Source organism: Bubalus bubalis, chromosome 13 (genome assembly GCF_019923935.1).
Source record: "Bubalus bubalis isolate 160015118507 breed Murrah chromosome 13, NDDB_SH_1, whole genome shotgun sequence".
In the NCBI taxonomy this organism is placed as follows: Eukaryota; Metazoa; Chordata; class Mammalia; order Artiodactyla; family Bovidae; genus Bubalus; species Bubalus bubalis.
Window position 1 is genome coordinate 18,601,022 of NC_059169.1, and position 17,593 is coordinate 18,618,614.

A 17,593-nucleotide genomic window follows, 5' to 3' on the forward strand; every position below is an offset into this window, starting at 1 on the left:
AAAGGAATGAAAATACAAAATACCAAAGTTCACTGCTATTACTAACATTAAAGTTTCAAATGTATGTTTACAAAACAGTATCTCTAAAATAATTTTTCATTGTAAAAAGTGTGCTACAAAGAGTCCTCTGGACTATTAAACATTAAAAGAAGAAAGTGTTTAAGAAGTATTTTCATCTTTAAAAAAATGAAGAAAAGAAAGGAAAATTTGATTAAAAAAAATGCCATTCTGGTAATAAATATCTGCTTAAACACACACACAAACTGACATTATAATCATATGAGAAACTTTACATCAAGATCTACATAAATTAACTGTCAATCTTGGTGTGACTGGGAAATATCAGCTGCATTAGTTGAGGTTTGTGCTTCAAAGCAAAACCATTCAGTAAACATATTGGCAATGAAGAATAAACTAGGATATTCTCTCCATTGGTCAGACTGTCTTCTAGGATCTGAAATCTCTCCTCAGGTGTGAATGGAACATCCCCACACATTCAAAAAGAACCTCAGCTTCTGGGGCCTGAGGCCCCTCTGTCCATGGAGAGATCACCTCTGATTCTGCATCAGCTGGACATTCTCTCACCTGTGCATCAGGATGACCTGCCTTGCAGACCCTTGTTACTAACTGCAAGGCCAGCAAGACCTGGAAACCCACTGTGATGTGAGCCATAATAAAATTATATAAATAGCTTTTCCTATTCATCTACTTTCCTGTTCATGATCAGGAGGCTGCTGCTGCTGCTAAGTCGCTTCAGTCGTGTCCGACTCTGTGCGACCCCATAGACCAGCAGCCCAACAGGCTCCCCTGTCCCTGGGATTCTCCAGGCAAGAACAATGGAGTGGGTTGCCATTTCCTTCTCCAATGCATCAAAGTGAAAAGTGAAAGTGAAGTCACTCAGTCGTGTCCGATTCTTAGCGACCCCATGGACTGCAGCCTACCAGGCTCCTCCATCCATGGGATTTTCCAGGCAAGAGTACTGGAGTGGGGTGCCATTGCCTTCTCCTCATCAGGAGGAGCCACAAGTAAATTACACTGGAAATATACACCACCTGAGTTTCAAGAGAATCTTGTACATAAGCTCATGTAGATCATTTACATTTTCTTCTGGAAGGCTCTAGTAAGCCAGGCCACAAGAATATGGGCAGCAGAGAAGAGCCCAAGAGGCTCCTTCCAGTGAAGGGGGCAGAACAAGGGGAGGCACACGTGTGGGAAGAAGAGGAGACCTGACACTTCCACAGTGCCCGGAACTGCTCAGAATCACCAGCCTCAAAATCCTGCCTGGCCTTGGGGCTAGACTTTCCTCCTCACTTCACAAAAGCCTAAGACTAAAGATGAAGAAGACAGACATTTCTTTTCCCCAGTCATGAAGAAGAATGACACTCAGACAGCCTCCTGTATCTTCTTTCAATATTGTCTCTGTTTTAAGTCTGGTGAGAGAGAGAAATGAATGCAGAAGACTCAGGGTGTGCCACCAAAAAATGTGTATCCCTAAACAAAATCCAAAATTTAAAAGACATTATAAAAGGATCTTTATTTGCACAAAGTTGATTAAATGGTGAATATGCCTCCAAAACAGTGAAATCACTGGTCATACATTCCAAAATGATTACTGAACTGAAAAATACCGAGACCCAAATTTAAGGTCTCTCTTAAAACCCTTGAATTTAGGATCAAAGAATAAACAACCATCTGTGCAATGGTAAGAGTTCCTTGTTAGGGGAATAACCATCATTCTACTTCAGATTTTCACAAAACTTTTTTACTCTTTGTAATTATCAACCCTAAGATTCCAACATGCAGGCAATTTCCCATTCTTCAGCTCTTTCCATGAGGTTAAAACAGATGACATGGCCAGGCAAGGGGAGGCTGCTCCCCAATATTCTTCTTTTCTCCATCTTCACTTCATTCTCCAGATTCTTTCAGATAAGCAGCTACTCTCTGAATATAATCTCAGTTGGTGTTCTTTCTGGGAAACATACTTAATTACTTCAGATCCTCAGCACAAAGGATGAACATACACCAGCTCTCTGTTCTGTTCAAGGAAATTACTTAGGAAGAGCTTTCCTTTTTGCTTATTCCTGAAATTTTGAACAGAAATTGAGGAGTACCTTCTTAGAAACACGTATTATTCATCTTTGACAGTTCCCCCAAGGACTGATGGTCTATGTCCCTACTCCCCTGTCTCTGCTCCTACCCAGGTCCTTGATGCTATCCCATCTCCCCCAATTTGGATCTGCTCATGCGGGGTCAGCACGATGGTGGGACGAGCCTGGGAAAGAGAGAAAGAGGACCCCAGAAGCTTGCTACTCCCAGGATCATAGGGAGCATGGAGCCAAGGAAGATGATGTGAGCTCATTATCTGAGTGGCTCACCTGAGTGGGGCAACTCAAAGAAACAGCACTGGGCTCCCTTTCTGCAGAGTCTGCTCTCAGCTTCCCAGGATCCCTAAATTAGGGTATTGAGACACAAGCATCACTGCTTCCTACTCATTTGGGGGGAAGAGAGATTTAAGTTTTCTGCATTTAGACAACTTAACTTCATGTAACCAAACGAACAGACTTTCTTCACCTCTGAGCCAGTAAGACATTGTAAAGACAAAGAGCTCTTGGTTGGGGAGGGGTAAGATTTTGAGTATGTTCTCCTGATACTTACTAGCCCAAGACACATAAAGAAATAAACCCATTTCAAAACTGACACTGTCCAAATAAGGGACAGGGCAGTAGGAGGAGTCTCTTGTGGCTTTGCTCCATACTTACTCACTTTTGCTATGGTTTGGGGAATCCTTTTGAGTGTGATAGTAGGAAAAATTCAGGAAAATATCTGATTATAACATCATTCAGTCCAACTAACATTTATTGAAAAAAATAAATTTGGAGTCAGACAATTTTCAGCTCTGATTTTACTGCATATTAGTTATTAGACTCAGGGTAAATTATTAACCTTCCCAAGACTTACTGGAAACTGGGGTTAGCCTTGCAGGGCTGCTCTGAGAATCTGGAGTAACAGTGAAGCTCCTGGTGTGATGCTAACATGGACCAGGAGCCAAGCCCAACAGGGGGACACCGAGGGGCGGTGTTTGTCAAACTGCAGGTGCAACCAATGGATGGGGAAATCAATTTTGTGCCTTGTGACCATCATTTTGTCATTTACATGAACTAGAATAGAACTGGTATCCAGCAAATATCAGAGCACAGAGCAAGAGTAATGTTATTTGTGAAATTTTTGTTCTTCTGTGTGTGTGTGTGGTTATGCACACGCAGGCACATGAATCATGATACACATCAGTTATAAATGGACCACACTCAACAGCCACTTGAAGTCACAAGCAGAGTAATTTGCTGCACAGGCTCTGGAGCTGGGAATCTCTTTAAATTTTAATCCTGTTAGTATATTTTGGAGATTAATACCTTGTTGGTTGCAACATTTGCAAATATTTTCTTCCATTCCATAGGCTGTCTTTTCAGTTTTATTTACAGTTTCCTTTGTGCTGCAAATTCTTTTAAGTTTAACTAGGTCCCCTTTATTTTTGCTTTTGTTTCCATGACTTTAGGGGATTGTTCTAAGAACATGTTGCTGTGATTTATGTCAAAGAGTATTCTATGTTTCCCTCTAGGATCTTGTCTTACAAATCTTTAGGTCTTTATTTTGACTTTATTTTTGTCTATGGTATTAGAGAATGTTCTAATTTCATTATTTTACATATAGTTGTCCAGATTTCCCAGAACAATTTATTGAAGAGACTGTCTTTTATCCATTAAATATTAGCTCTTTTGTCTTGGATTAATTGACCATAAGTGCATGGGTTTATATCTGGGTTTTCTATCTTGTTCCATTAATCTATGTGTCTGGTTTCTGTGACAGTAACATACTTTTTCCATTACTGTGTCTCTGTAGTATAGTCTGAAGTCAGGGACTGTGATTCCTCCAGCTGTGTTCTTCTTTCTCAAGATGGTTTTGGCTATTTGTGGTCTTTTCTGTCTGTTTAATTAAAAAAAATTTTTTTGTTCTAGTCCTATGAAAAATGCCATTGGTAATTTGATAGGTATTGCACTTAATCTGTAAATTTTCCTGGATAGTATGGCCATTTTAAATATTGATTGATTAATATTGATTCTTTCAATCTAAGAACACAGTATATCTTTCCATCTCTTTGTGTTGTCTTCAGTTTCTTTCATCAGCATCTTATAGATTTTGGATTACAGGACTTTTGCCTTCTTCAGTTCAGTTCAGTTCAGTCGCTCAGTTGTGTCCAACTCTTTGCGACCCCATGAATTATTTCTAGTTATTCCTAGCATTGTTTTTTCATGATGGCCAATAAAATTGTTTCTCTAATTTCTCTTTCTGATACTTCGTTTTTAGTCTATATATGCAAGAAGTTTCTGTATATATTACAGTTTATACAGCTCAATATCAAAGACACACACAACCCAATCAAAAAATAGGCCAAAGACCTAAATAGACATTCCCCAAAGAAAAACAAAGATGACCAAAAGGCATATGAAAAGACACTTAACATCACTAATTATTGGAGAAATGCAGATCAAACCTGCAATGAGGTTTGACTTCACACTGGTCAGAATGGCTATGGTTAAAAAGTCTACAAATAATAAATGCAGGAGAGGGTGTGAAGAAAAGGGTACCTTCCTACACTGTTGGTGGGAATGTAAACTTGTACAGCTATTATGGAAAACAATGTGGAGGTTCCTTAAAGTAGAAAAAAGAGTTCCCATGTGATCGAGCAACTCCACTTCTCAGCATATATCTGGAAAAGACAAAAACGCTTATTCAAAAAGATACACGCACCCGAGTGTTCAGAACAGAACTACATTCATCTTGCCCATGGACAGATGAACGGATAAAGAAGACGTGGGGTATACAAACACATGCACACACACAAAATGGAGTTGTGTGCCATAATTATTTATCATAATTATCAGCCATTAGAAAGAATGAAATAACGCCACTCGCAGCAACAAGGATTGGGACCCAGAGGTCGTCAGACTAAGTGAAATACATCAGAAAGAGAAAAACTCACATTATATGAGATCACTTATATATGGAATCTTAAAAAATGATAGAAATGAACTTATTTATAACCCAGAAATAGACTCACAGACATAGAAAACAAATAATGGTTACCAAAGAGAAAAGAGATGGTAAGGGATACATTAGAAATCTGGTAGTAATAGATACACACTGCTATATACAAAATAGATAAAAAAGGATCTATTTATAGAACAGGGAACTATCTGTAGTACCTTGCAATAATCTATGATATAAAAATATATTCACATGTATATACACACATATCTAATGTATAAATATATATATTTACATAAATTATATATATAAAAATATATATAACTGAACCTCTTTGCTGTGCAACTGAAACACTGTCAATCAACTATGCTTCAACTTAAAAAAAATACACAGACACATAGAAATTAAGTTCTGACTTTGTCCCTTACTTGATAAGTGGTATAAGCTCCCCATGCCTCAGTTTTAAAATCTGTCAGGTACCCAAAGCAATCTATAGATTTAATGCAATCCCTATCAAGCTACCCTCGGTATTTTTTACAGAGCTAGAACAAATAATTTCACAATTTGTATGGAAATACAAAAAACCTCAAATAGCCAAAGCAATCTTGAGAAAGAAGAATGGAACTGGAGGAATCAACCTGCCTGACTTCAGGTTCTACTACAAAGACACAGTCATCAAGACAGTATGGTACTGGAACAAAGACAGAAATATAGATCAGTGGAACAAAATAGAAAGCCCAGAGATAAACCCACACACCTAAGGACACCTTATCTTTGACAAAGGAAGCAATAATATACAATGGATAAAAAACAATCTCTTTAACAAGTGGTACTGGGAGAACTGGTCAACCACTTGTAAAAGAATGAAACTAGAACACTTTCTAACACCATACACAAAAATAAACTCAAAATGGATTAAAGATCTAAACATAAGACCAGAAACTATAAAACTCCTAGAGGAGAACATAGGCAAAACACTCTCTGACATACATCACAGCAGGATCCTCTATGACCCACCTCCCAGAATATTGGAAATAAAAGCAAAAATAAATGGGACCTAATTAAAATTAAAAGCTTCTGCACAACAAAAGAAACTATAAGCAAGATGAAAAGACAGCCTTCAGAATGGGAGAAAATAACAGCAAATGAAGCAACTGACAAACAACTAATCTCAAAAATATACAAGCAACTCCTGCAGCTCAATTCAGAAAAATAAACGACCCAATCAAAAAATGGGCCAAAGAACTAAATAGACATTTCTCCAAAGAAGACATACAGATGGCTAACAAACACATGAAAAGATGCTCAACATCACTCATTATCAGAGAAATGAAAATCAAAACCACAATAAAGTACCATTTCACACCAGTCAGAATGGCTGCAATCCAAACCTCTACAAGCAATAAATGCTGGAGAGGGTGTGGAGAAAAGGGAACCCTCTTACACTGTTGGTGGGAATGCAAACTAGTACAGCCACTATGGAGAACAGTGTGGAGATTCCTTAAAAAACTGGAAATAGAACTGCCATGCAACCCAGCAATCCCACTGCTGGGCATACACACCGAGGAAACCAGAATTGAAAGAGACACGTGTACCCCAATGTTCATCGCAGCACTGTTTATAATAGCCAGGACATGGAAGCAACCTAGATGTCCATCAGCAGATGAATGGATAAGAAAGCTGTGGTACATATACACAATGGAGTATTACTCAGCCATTAAAAAGAATACATTTGAATCAGTTCTAATGAGGTGGATGAAACTGGAGCCTATTATACAGAGTGAAGTAAGCCAGAAAGAAAAATACCAATACAGTATACTAATGCATATATATGAAATTTAGAAATATGGTAATGACAACCCTGTATGTGAGACAGCAAAAGAGACACAGATGTATAGAACAGTCTTTTGGACTCCGTGGGAGAGGGAGGGGAGGATGATTTGGGAGAATGGCATTAAAACATGTATAATATAAGAAATGAATTGCCAGTCCAGGTTTGATGCAGGATACAGGAAGCTTGGGGCTGGTGCACTGGGATGACCCAGAGGGATGGTATGGGGAGGGAGGTGGGAGGGGGGTTCAGGATGGGGAACATGTGTATACCCGTGGCAGATGCATGTTGATGTATGGCAAAACCAATACAATATTGTAAAGTAAAAATAAAAATAATAATATTAATAAATAAAAATAAAATTAACCATGAAAAAAAATTAAAAATAAAATCTGTCAGGTAAGGATAACAAAAGAATTGTGAGGATTAAGCAGGAAATGGTAGGATAAGTGGCTAAGATGTGTTAGTTATTCCACAAATGTCAGGAATTATACTCATGTAAATAGCTTTATCAGAAATTCCAAATGAGGGAGAACAGAGTATTTTCTCTCTCCAGACGGTGACATGTCCAACCCCTACACAAGGGTGGAAGGTGACTGACGGGCACTCAGAGGCTGAGTCATTCATTCCCCTCTTGCCACCAAAATCTGATAAACAGAAAGTTGTTGCTGATGGGCCTCTAGGCCTTTGCAATTTTTTCCTCCTGAATTTGGTAGAAGCATCATGCTGAGCATCATAAAATATTGGACTTTAAGTCAGTGTCCTAACCTCCAGCCATAGGGCTTTTTTCATTTTTGTTTTTTAATGAAACCAAATTGATTTCTGTGATTCTAGACAACTGGATGACACGCTCTCACCATGTTTGTGTTACAAACATTTAACTTGGATTAAGCTACCTGACGGCAGTCAGTAGGTAGCAAGCTGAGGCAGCTCAGAGGATGTAATACTATTTAATACTGTCAACTTTCTCTGTCATGCAGAATCTAAATGGGTGAAAAATTAGCAAGATGAACCATAAAATATCATTTTTATGGAGTAGGGGAGATTTACTTCAAAAGCATGTTTCACTGTGTAGCACAATCTGTCACAGATTAACTAACATCCAGTGGCTGTTAAGCTCTTGGAGAACAGAGTGAAATTTCATTCTTTGTGGAGAGCTTCCTTTAAGCATCTCTGCTCCTTTTTCAGTTCTTCCTGTGCCTGCCTTCTGGTCCAACTCAAAGCCCTTTCTCTAATAGCCAAGGCTGGTTTCTCTTTGCAGGTTAAGTCTTGGTTGCAACCCTTCCTGGTGGCTCAGATGGTAAAGCATCTGTCTACAATTCAGGAGACACAGGTTCTATTCCTGGGTTGGAAAGATTCCCCTGGAGAAGGATATGGAAACCCACTCCAGTATGCTTCCCTGGACAATCCCATGACGGAGGAGCCTGGTTAGCTACAGTCTATGGTGTCTCAAAGAGTCTGGCATGACTGAGGGACTTCACTTTCACTTTCACTTTCATGTAACTTGTCAGGGATTGTAACAAGCACCAGAGGAACAGACATGTGAAACACAGGCTCTGTCCTCAAGGAAAGGAAAGAAGTGTGGGGTAGGCTGAGAAGGCCAGAGGTCTTGGTGTATAACTAAATAAGAAAGTACCTGTGTGTACAAGATGGTGGTCAGGAAAAAAGCTGGTGGGAGGGAAGCCAGAAATCAAAGTACAAAAAATGGCCAGTCTGTCTTCTTGCTTTTGGTGGAAAATGTTTGATACATTTCTCTGTTACAAATTTTCCCCAAATTCCTATTTTTGTGTTTTTATTTTTTGTTTCTTTGCTTTACTATTTATATTTATAAGACAACTTAGTTTATATTGTAACAATAAGTATAAAGAAAATCACCAAGGAGTATTAACACATAGGCAGAAATTAAAGGGTAAAGTCACTCCAGAAGGTGTTAATCTTTTTACTTAAGCAGGCATTATACCCAAAAGCCTGTGCCCTGATCCTTAAGAATAATAATAGTTTTTATTGACTGAGCTTTCATAAGAACCAGACACGGACACAAACTTTTTCTCACCCAGTTACATCTTCACAGCAAATCTCTGACAATGATTACCAGACCAAGTTTAAGAACAAGGACACTGAAGTTTGGAAGTTGAGTGACATCCTCAAGTCCCCACAGTCATAATGAGGCAGAGAGGACATAAAACTATGGGTCATGTTGACACTTGGTCTACACTCAAACATTCTCCCTTGTCTGATTCCTGAATGGTTTCCTAGGAAACTTTTCACATTGCAAGTTCTCTCCAGATTCTCTCTTTGATCAACCAACATTGCACCTTGGAGATAAAGGCATATAAAGTAGAACCTACATGGATACAAAGCTTAGGACTATTTTGTAAGTATGCTGTCTGGAGTGTGCATATAGAGCATACTCAAAGGTAGGGTGGAAACCAACAGGACTGAACCAAAACATGTTGATGCAAAGGTTGCTTGGTCTTTGCTCAGATGTGCTTCCAAACATGGCAGAGCCAAGAATAATCTAATGTTATTTATTTATAGTGTTATTTTATGTACACAAGCATACAACTTTTTCCTATTGAGAAGCATTAAAAATAATGTAGGGCATGTTTCTAAAGCCTTTCATCCAAGGACTTTACAGACATGCCCTTTATTTCTGTTAACTAATCTCATGTGGCCATTTCAAAGATGAGTACCATCAAATCATAAAATTTGGGAATCTAAACTCATTTATTTTTTTGCTGTAACCACAAATGATAAATCTAATAGCCAGAGGAAATTTTTAAATATAGGGACTGAATGTGCTAAAATTTTCTTCCCAGAGGAGGAGGAGCTAAGATGGCGGAGGAGTAGGACGGGGAGAACACTTTCTCCCCCACAAATTCATCAAAAGAACATTTAAACGCCGAGTAAATTCCACAGAACAACTTCTGAATGCCGGCAGACATCAGGCACCCAGAAAAGCAACCCAAGTCTTCGAAAGGAGGTAGAAAAATATATAAAAGACAAAAAAAGAGACAAAAGAGGGATGGACGGAGTTCCGTCCCGGGAAGGGAGTCTTAAAAAGAGAGAAGTTTCCAAACACCAGGAAACCTTCTCACGGCCGAATCTGTGCCGAGCCTTGGAAGCACAGAGGGCAACATAACAGGGAGGAAAAACAAATAAACAATTAAAACCCGCACATTGCGAGCCCTACGGTAACTCCCCCAGTGGAGAAGCAGCGCAGACGCCTGCATCCGCCATTAGCAAGCGGGGGCTGGGCAGGGAGGCGCGGCGCGGGCTGCATCGCAAGGATCTGGCCTGAATATGCCAAGCGCTATCTGAGTGAAATAATTTGGGCTAGCTAACCAGACTGTGGGATATCTACCACGCGAAAAGCCAGCCCTAACCTAAGACACGGCCAGGCCCGCGCACGGAACAAAGGACTGAACAGAGATAGCTGGCAGCAGACCATCCCCCTCCAGTGATAGGCAGCCAGAGCCGGAAGGGGACAATTGCAGCCCCAGAGAGACATTATCTATAAAACTGTAAGCAGGCTTCTTTGCTAACTAAAACTTCTTGGGGGTCTGGACGGTCAACATCTGCCTGAGAAGGTGCGCCGGTTACACACCTAGATAATCGAGTGGTGGGGAGGCGATAAGTCGCAGCAATCGCGCGCACCAAACACCTCATCACCTGAGCTGCTTGGATCTGGGAAGGGCACAAAACACAGGCCTAACCAAGAGTCTGCGCCTCTGAGAACTACCCGAGTGCCTGAACCTGAGCGGCTTGGACCTGGGAAGTGCAGGCAGCCCAGTCCCAGCCACAGATGGTTCCCGGCGGAGCAACCTAGAGCCTGAGCAGCGTGGGCAGGGAGGCTACACGCGCCGTGAACGGGGGGCAGACCAGTGTGGCTGAGGCACTGCGAGCACACGCCAGTGTAACTTGTTTGCAGCATCCCTCCCTCCCTCCCCACAGCGTGGCTGAACAAGTGAGCCTAAAAAAAAAAAAGTGTCCTCCACCGTCTCCCTTTGTGTCAGGGCGGAAGCCAGACACTGAAGAGACCAGCAAACAGAAGAAGCTGTAACAGAGGGATCCGCCTTGGAAGCTACAGGCAATACATTAAAACCCTGTGGTTAGTACCAACTACATAGGAAGGGGCCTATAGATCTTGAGAAATATAAGTCAGACCAAGGAACTAGCCAAAAATGAACTGAACCCACATAATCACAACAAAACCGGAGAAAGTTCTAGATATATTTTTACTATTTTTATGATCATTCTTTCTTTCTTTTCTTTTCTTTTTTTTAAATTAAAAAAAATTAAGTCTTCTATTATTACTTTAATTTTCACTTTTATAACCGATTACTTTGAAAAAAAAAAAAGAAGACTTTTTTTTTTTAAAGCAAAGTTCATATATATATATATTATAATTTTTTTTGACCTTGGTTTTTTTTTTTTCCTTCTTTTCTTTAACATTGTATTTTTGAAATTCCAAACTCTAGTCTAGATTTTTAATTTTAGCTCTTTGGTATTTGTTATCAATTTTGTACCTATAGTTTTTTTTAATATAATTTCTGTGACCCTTTTTTATTTTTTCTTCTTCTTTTTCTCTGTTTCTTTCTCTTCTTCTTTTAAATAACATTGTATATCTGAAATTCCAAACTCTAGTCTAGATTTTTAATTTATGCTTTTTGGTATTTGTTGTCAATTTTGTACCTGTATTTTCTTTATAATTTTTGTGACTTTGTTCTTGTTTTTTTTTTTTTTTTTCCCTCTCTTTCTTTTTCCTCTTCTTTTTTTCACATTGTATTTTTGAAATTCCAAACTCTACTCTAGATTTTTAACTTTTGCTTTTTGATATCAGTTATCAATTTTGTACCTATATCTTCTTTATAATTTTCACGACCTTGTTTGTTTTTGTTTGTTCACTTTTTCTCTTTCTTTTCCTTCTTCTTTTCTTTAACATTGTATTTTTGAAATTCCAAACTCTACTCTAGATTCTTAATTTTTGCTTTTATGTATTTGTTACCAATTTTGTACCTTTAAGAACCCAATCTTCAGTACCCATTTTTCACTAGGGAGCGAGATTACTGGCTTGACTGCTCTCTCTCCCTTTGGACTCTCCTTTTTCTCCACCAGGTCGCCTGTGTCTCCTCCCTAACCCCTCTCTACTCTACCCACCTCTGTGAATTTCTGTGTGTTCCAAATGGTGGAGAACACTTAGGGAACTGATTACTGGCTGGATCTGTCTCCCTCTTTTTCATTCCCCCCTTTTATCCTCCTGGCCACCTTTGTCACCTTCCGCCTTCTTCTCTTCTCTGTATAACTCCGTGAACAACTCTGAGTGGTCCAGTTGTGGAGTGCACATAAGGAAGAGATTACTGGCTAGCCCACTGTCTCCTCTATTGATCCCACCTCATCTCATTCGGGTCACCTCTAACTCCCTCCTCCCTCTTCTCTTCTCCATGTAACGCTGTGAACCTCTCTGGGTGACCCTCATGGTAGAGAAACTTTTCATCTTTAACGTAGATGTTTTATCAATGGTGCTGTATAGAAGGAGAAGCTTTGAAACTACTGTAAAAATAAGACCGATAACTGGAAGCAGGAGGCTTAAGTCCAAACCCTGACTCCAGGGAGCTCCTGACTCCAAGGAACGTTAATTGACAGGAGCTCATCAAATGCCTCCATACCTGCACTGAAACCAAGCACCACACAAGGGCCAACAAGTTTCAGGGCAAGACATACCAAGCAAATTCTCCAGCAACAAGGAACATAGCCCTGAGCTCCAAGACACAAGCAGCCTAAAGTCACCCCAAAACCATAGACATCCCATAACTCATTACTGGACATTTCATTGCACTCCAGAGAGAAGAAATACAGCTCCACCCACCAGAACACCGACACAAGCTTCCCTAACCAAGAAACCTTGACAAGCCATCTATACAAACCCACACATAGCGAGGAAATGCCACAATAAAGAGAGCTCCACAAACTGCTAGAATACAGAAAGGACACCCCAAACTCAGCAATTTAAACAAGATGAAGAGACAGAGGAATAGCCAGCAGATAAAGGAACAGGATAAATGCCCACCAAGCCAAACAAAAGAGGAAGAGATAGGGAATCTACCTGATAAAGAATTCCAAATAATGATAGTGAAATTGATCCAAAATCTTGAAATCAAAATGGAATCACAGATAAATAGTCTGGAGACAAAGATTGAGAAGATGCAAGAAAGGTTTAACAAAGACCTAGAAGAAATAAAAGAGAGTCAATATATAATGAATAATGCAATAAATGAAATTAAAAACACTCTGGAGGCAAAAAATAGTAGAATAACAGAGGCAGAAGATAGGATTGGTGAATTAGAAGATAGAATGGTAGAAATAAATGAATCAGAGAGGATAAAGGAAAAACGAATTAAATGAGGACAATCTCAGAGACCTCCAGGACAATATTAAACGCTACAACATTCGAATCATAGGGGTCCCAGAAGAAGAAGACAAAAAGAAAGACCATGAGAAAATACTTGAAGAGATAATAGTTGAAAACTTCCCTAAAATGGGGAAGGAAATAATCACCCAAGTCCAAGAAACCTAGAGAGTCCCAAACAGGATAAACCCAAGGCAAAACACCCCAAGACACATATTAATCAAATTAACAAAGATCAAACACAAAGAACAAATATTAAAAGCAGCAAGGGAAAAACAACAAATAACACACAAGGGAATTCCCATAAGGATAACAGCTGATCTTTCCATAGAAACTCTTCAAGCCAGGAGGGATTGGCAAGACATACTTAAAGTGATGAAAGAAAATAACCTACAGCCCAGATTATTGTACCCAGCAAGGATCTCATTCAAATATGAAGGAGAAATCAAAAGCTTTACAGACAAGCAAAAGCTGAGAGAATTCAGCACCACCAAACCAGCTCTCCAACAAATACTAAAAGATATCCTCTAGACAGGAAACACAAAAACGGTGTCTAAAATTGAACCCAAAACAATAAAGTAAATGGCAACGGGATCATACTTATCAGTAATTACCTTAAATGTAAATGGGTTGAATGCCCCAACCAAAAGACAAAGACTGGCTGAATGGATACAAAAACAAGACCCCTACATATGTTGTCTACAAGAGACCCACCTCAAAACAGGGGACACATACAGACTGAAAGTGAAGGGCTGGAAAAAGATTTTCCATGCAAATAGGGACCAAAAGAAAGCAGGAGAAGCAATACTTATATCAGATAAAATAGACTTTAAAACAAAGGCTGTGAAAAGAGACAAAAATTGTCACTACATAATGATCAAAGGATCAATCCAAGAAGAAGATATAACAATTATAAATATATATGCACCCAACACGGGAGCGCCGCAATATGTAAGACAAATGCTAGCAAGTATGAAAGGAGAAATTAACAATAACACAATAATAGTGGGAGACTTTAATACCCCACTCACACCTATGGATAGATCAACTAAACAGAAAATTAACAAGGAAACACAAACTTTAAACGATACAATAGACCAGTTAGACCTAATTGATATCTATAGGACATTTCATCCAAAAACAATGAATTTCACCTTTTTCTCAAGTGCACATGGAACCTTCTCCAGGATAGATCACATCCTGGACCATAAATCTAGCCTTGGTAAATTCATAAAAATAGAAATAATCCCAAGCATCTTTTCTGACCACAATGCAGTAAGATTAGATCTCAATTACAGGAGAAAAACTATGAAAAATTCCAACATATGGAGGCTGAACAACACGCTGCTGAATAACCAACAAATCACAGAAGAAATCAAAAAAGAAATCAGAACTTGCATAGAAACTAATGAAAATGAAAACACAACAAAAAAATAAATAACTTAAGATTAAAATAAATAAATAAATAAATAAATAAAAATAAAAGCAGTCCTAAGGGGAAAGTTCATAGCAATACAGGCATACCTCAAGAAACAAGAAGAAAGTCAAATAAATAACCCAACCCTACACCTAAAGCAACTAGAAAAGGAAGAAATGAAGAACCCCAGGGTTAATAAAAGGAAAGAAATCTTAAAAATTAGGGCAGAAATAAATGCAAAAGAAACAAAAGAGACCATAGCAAAAATCAACAAAGCCAAAAGCTGGTTCTTTGAAAGGATAAATAAAATTGACAAACCATTAGCCAGACTCATCAAGAAACAAAGGGAGAAAAATCAAATCAATAAAATTAGAAATGAAAATGGAGAGATCACAACAGACAACACAGAAATACAGAGGATCATAAGAGACTACTATCAACAATTATATGTCAATAAAATGGACAACGTGGAAGAAATGGACAAACTCTTAGAAAAGTACAACTTTCCAAAACTCAACCAGGAAGAAATGGAAAATCTTAACAGACCCATCACAAGCATGGAAATTCAAACTGTAATCAGAAGTCTTCCAGCAAACAAAAGCCCAGGTCCAGATGGCTTCACAGCTGAATTCTACCAAAAATTTAGAGAAGAGCTAACACCTATCCTACTCAAACTTTTCCAGAAAACTGCAGAGAAAGGTAAACTTCCAAACTCATTCTATGAGGCCACCATCACCCTAATACCAAAACCTGACAAAGATCCCACAAAAAAAAGAAAACTACAGGCCAATATCACTGATGAACATAGATGCAAAAATCCTTAACAAAATTCTAGCAATCAGAATCCAATAACATATTAAAATGATCATACACCATGACCAAGTGGGCTTTATCCCAGGGATGCAAGGATTCTTCAATATCCACAAGTCAATCAATATAATACACCACATTAACAAATTGAAAAATAAAAACCATATGATTATCTCAATAGATGCAGAGAAAGCCTTTGACAAAATTCAACATCCATTTATGATAAAAACTCTCCAGAAAGCAGGAATAGAAGGAACATACCTCAACATAATAAAAGCTATATATGACAAACCCACAGCAAACATTATCCTCAACAGTGAAAAATTGAAAGCATTTCCTCTAAAGTCAGGAACAAGACAAGGGTGCCCACTTTCATCTTTACTATTCAACATAGTGTTGGAAGTTTTGGCCACAGCAATCAGAGCAGAAAAAGAAATAAAAGGAATCCAAATTGGAAAAGAAGAAGTAAAACTCTCACTATTTGCAGATGACATGATCCTCTACATAGAAAACCCTAAAGACTCCACCAGAAAATTACTAGAACTAATCAATGATTATAGTAAAGTTGCAGGATATAAAATCAACACACTGAAATCCCTTGCATTCCTATACACTAATAATGAGAAAACAGAAAGAGAAATTAAGGAAACAATTCCATTCACCATTGCAACGAAAAGAATAAAATACTTAGGAATATATCTACCTAGAGAAACTAAAGACCTATACATAGAAAACTATAAAACACTGGTGAAAGAAATCAAAGAGGACACTAATAGATGGAGAAATATACCATGTTCATGGATTGGAGGAATCAGTAAAGTGAAAATGAGTATACTACCCAAAGCAATGTATAGATTCAATGCAATCCCTATCAAGCTACCAACGGTATTCTTCACAGAGCTAGAACAAATAATTTCACAATTTGTATGGAAATATAAAAAACCTCGAATAGCCAAAGCTATCTTGAGAAAGAAGAATGGAACTGGAGGAATCAACCTACCTGACTTCAGGCTCTACTACAAAGCCACAGTTATCAAGACAGTATGGTACTGGTACAAGGACAGAAATATTGATCAATGGAACAAAATAGAAAGCCCAGAGATAAACCCATGCACATATGGACACCTTATCTTTGACAAAGGAGGCAAGAATATACAATGGATTAAAGACAATCTCTTTAACAAGTGGTGCTGGGAAAACTGGTCAACCACTTGTAAAAGAATGAAACTAGAACACTTTCTAACACCATACACAAAAATAAACTCAAAATGGATTAAAGATCTCAATGTAAGACCAGAAACTATAAAACTCCTAGAGGAGAACACAGGCAAAACACTCTCCGACATATATCACAGCAGGATCCTCTATGACCCACCTCCAAGAATATTGGAAATAAAAGCAAAAATAAACAAATGGGACCTAATTAACCTTAAAAGCTTCTGCACAACAAAGGAAACTATTAGCAAGGTGAAAAAGGCAGCCTTCAGAATGGGAGAAAATAATAGCAAATGAAGCAACTGACAAACAACTAATCTCAAAAATATACAAGCAACTACTACAGCTCAACTCCAGAAAAATAAATGACCCAATCAAAAAATGGGCCAAAGAACTAAATAGACATTTCTCCAAAGAAGACATACAGATGGCTAACAAACACATGAAAAGATGCTCAACATCACTCATTATCAGAGAAATGCAAATCAAAACCACTATGAGGTACCATTTCATGCCGATCAGAATGACTGTTATCCAAAAGTCTGCAAGCAATAAATGCTGGAGAGGGTGTGGAGAAAAGGGAAGCCTCTTACACTGTACGTGGGAATGCAAACTAGTACAGCCACTATGGAGAACAGTGTGGAGATTCCTTAAGAAACTGGAAATAGAACTGCCTTATGATCCAGCAATCCCACTGCTGGGCATACACACTGAGGAAACCAGAAGGGAAAGAGACTCATGTACCCCAATGTTCATCGCAGCACTGTTTATAATAGCCAGGACATGGAAGCAACCTAGATGCCCATCAGCAGATGAATGGATAAGAAAGCGGTGGTACATATACACAATGGAGTATTACTCAGCCATT

General features: G+C 38.6%; 2 protein-coding genes across 2 annotated transcripts in view; both read right to left on the reverse strand.

Moving 5' to 3' along the window:
• Positions 1–17,593, reverse strand: part of LOC123464538 (ATP-binding cassette sub-family C member 4-like) — a gene marked incomplete at its 5' end in the record, with an annotated part of 335,503 nt that overhangs the window by 29,606 nt on the left and 288,304 nt on the right.
• LOC123464837 (ATP-binding cassette sub-family C member 4-like) overlaps positions 1–17,593 on the reverse strand; it is a 152,740-nt gene that overhangs the window by 23,426 nt on the left and 111,721 nt on the right. The gene's annotated exons all lie outside the window — the stretch shown is intronic.